The sequence below is a fragment of the Arachis hypogaea genome, chromosome 17 (genome assembly GCF_003086295.3).
Source record: "Arachis hypogaea cultivar Tifrunner chromosome 17, arahy.Tifrunner.gnm2.J5K5, whole genome shotgun sequence".
NCBI lineage: Eukaryota > Viridiplantae > Streptophyta > Magnoliopsida > Fabales > Fabaceae > Arachis > Arachis hypogaea.
The window spans coordinates 32,518,733-32,521,958 of record NC_092052.1 but is presented as its reverse complement, the minus strand read 5'-3'; the positions used below and the strand labels follow the sequence as shown (position 1 = coordinate 32,521,958).

At 32.2% G+C, this 3,226-nt stretch overlaps 1 non-coding gene across 1 annotated transcript; it reads left to right on the top strand.

The window, feature by feature from the left end:
- The first annotated feature begins 987 nt into the window (after positions 1 to 987).
- LOC112767891 (small nucleolar RNA R71) lies at positions 988 to 1,091 on the top strand. The gene has a single exon (XR_003185332.1). It is a non-coding gene; the product is annotated as a small nucleolar RNA R71 (small nucleolar RNA).
- Positions 1,092 to 3,226: the final 2,135 nt, after the last annotated feature.

Genomic DNA, 3,226 nt, shown 5'->3' with positions numbered 1-3,226 from the left:
GCTCTTCAATAATATCTTCATCTTCTTTAGAGGAAGAATACTCATCAGAGCTCATGAATGGCAACAGTAAGTTCAGTGGAATCTCTATGGTCTCTGTATGAGCCTCAGATTCCCTTGGTTCCTCATTAGGGAACTCCTTGGAGGCTAGTGGACGTCCATTGAGGTCTTCCTCACTGAAAATCACTGCCTTTCCCTCCTCCATGCATTCGGCCATGTTGGTTATATTTATGGCCTTGCACTCTCTTTTTGGATTCTCTTCTGTATTGCTTGTGAGAGTACTAGGAGGGAGTTCAGTAACTCTTTTACTCAGCTGGCCCACTTGTGCCTCCAAATTTCTAATGTAGGACCTTGCTTCAGTTATGAAACTGAGAGTGGTCTTAGATAGATCAGAGACTACAGTTGCTAAGTCAGAGTGGCTCTGCTTAGAATTCTCTGTCTGTTGCTGAGAAGATGATGGAAAAGGTTTGCTATTGCCAAACCTGTTTCTTCCACCATTATTATTAATGAAGCCTTGATTGGTCTTCTGTTGATCCTTCCATGAGAAATTTGGATGATTTCTCCATGAAGGATTATAGGTGTTTCCATAGGATTCTCCCATGTAATTCACCTCTTCCATTGCAGGATTCTCAGGATCATAAGCTTCTTCTTCAGAGGAAGCTTCCTTAGTACTGCCTGATGCAGCTTGCATTCCAGACAGACTCTGAGAAATCATATTGACTTTCTGAGTCAATATTTTATTTCTGAGCCAATATGGCATTCAGAGTATCAATCTCCAGAACTCCTTTTTTCTGAGTTGTCCCATTATTCACAGGATTTCTTTCAGAAGTATACATGAATTGGTTATTTGCAACCATTTCAATGAGTTCCTGGGCTTCTTCAGGCGTCTTCTTCAGATGAAGAGATCCACCAGCAGAGTTGTCCAATGACATCTTGGACAATTCAGACAGACCATCATAGAATATGCGTATGATGCTCCATTCTGAAAGCATGCCAGAAGGACACCTTCTGATCAATTGTTTGTATCTTTCCCAAGCTTCATAGAGGGATTCACCTTCCTTCTGTCTGAAGGTTTGGACTTCCACTCTAAGCTTGCTCAACTTTTGAGGTGGAAAAAATTTGGCCAAGAAGGCATTGACCAACTTTTCCCAAGAGTTCAGGCTATCTTTAGGTTGTGAGTCCAACCATATCCTAGCTCTGTCTCTTATAGCAAAGGGAAAAAGCATAAGTCTATAGACCTCAGGATTAATCCCATTGGTCTTAACAGTGTCACAGATTTGCGAGAATTCAGCTAAGAACTGATGAGGATCTTCCAATGGAAGTCAATAAAACTTGCAATTCTGCTACATCAGAGAAACTAATTGAGGCTTAAGCTCAAAGTTTTTTGCTCCAATTGCAAGAATTGAGATGCTCCTTCCACAGAAGTCAGAAGATGGTGCAATAAAGTCACCAAGCATCTTCCTTGCATCTCCACCATTGTTGTTGGGTTCGGCCATGTCTTCTTCTTTTTTGAAAAATTCTGTCAGATCCTCTCCAGAGTGTTGTGCTTCAGCTTCTCTTAGCTTCCTCTTTAGAGTCTTTTTAGGTTCCGGATTAGCTTCAACAAGAATGTTCTTATCCTTGCTCCTGCTCATATGAAAAAGAAGGGAACAGAAAAAAGAAGTGGAATCCTCTATGTCACAGTATAGAGATTTCTTATGTGAGTAGAAGAAGAGAAGAATAGAAGAATGAGAAGAGAGAAATTTGAACACAGAGGGGGAGAGAGGGTTCAAATTTTAAGAAGAATAGAAGTGTTAGTGATTAAATAAATAAATAGAAAGAGATGAGAGAGAGGGAAAATTCGAAATTTAAATTAAAATAAAAGAAAAATATTTTTGTTTTTATTTTAATTATTGGTTAGTATTCGAAAATTAAAAAAAAGAAATAAAATAAAATTTGAAAATTAAATAAATTACTTAATTAAAAAGATTTTTGAAAAAGTGGTTAGTGATTTTCGAAAATTGGAGAGAGAAAAGTAGTTAGGTGATTTTGAAAAAGATATGATTGAAATAGTAAACTTTTAAAATCAAACAAAAAAAGTTAAGTGGTTAATTGAAAAAGATTTGAAAATCAATTTTGAAAAGATAAGAAGTTAGAAAATATTTTGAAATTGATTTTGAAAGGATATGATTTGAAATTTATTTTGAAAAATATTTGAAAAGGAAATTAAAAAGATTTGATTTTGAAAATTAAAGTTGATTACTTGACTAACAAAAAACTAAAAGATATGATTCTAGAATTTAAAGATTGATCCTTTCTTAATAGGCAAGTAACAATTTAAAATTTTTGAATCAAAATATTAATTGTTAGCATTAATTTCGAAAATATGAAATAAAAATAAGAAAAAGATTTTGAAAATCAATTTTTAAAATTTTTCGAAAAACATGAAAGGAAATTGAAAAAAGATTTGATTTTGAAAAAGATTTGAAAAAGATAGAATTTTTAAATTGAAATTTGACTTGATTAACAAGAAACAACTAAATTTTAAAACTTTATGATTAAATCAATTCAAATTTCGAAATTTATGAGTGAAATAAGGAAAAGATATTTTTTTGATTTTTGAATTTTGATGAGGAAAGAGAAAAACATAAAAATAATGCAAAACACAAGAAATTAAGATTAAAACTAATAATGCATGCAAGAACACTTTGAATGTCAAGATGAACACCAAGAACACTTTGAAGATCAGGATGAATATCAAAAACATATTTTTGAAAAATTTTTAAGAAAACAAAAACATGCAAGACACCAAACTTAAAAATTTTTAATCTATAGACACTAATAATTCAAAAAATGCATATGAAAAACAAGAAAAGACACCAACAAGAGAAATTTAAAGATCAAACAAAGAAAATCATCAAGAACAACTTGAAGATCATGAAAGACACATGCATGAGTTTTTGAAAATTTTTTGAAAATTTAAAACATGCAATTGACACCAAACTTAAAATTTGACACTAGACTCAAACAAGAAACACAAAATATTTTTGATTTTATGATTTTATTATTTTTTTGTAATTTTTTGAAAATTAATTGGAAAAAGAAAAATAAATAAATTCAAAATTTTTAATAGGAATTCCAGGAATCATGCAATGTTAGTCTAAAGCTTCAGTCTAAAAAGATTAGACATGGCTAGCCAAGCGTCAGTAGGACATTACATACAACAACTAAATTGATGAGAAAGACAGAG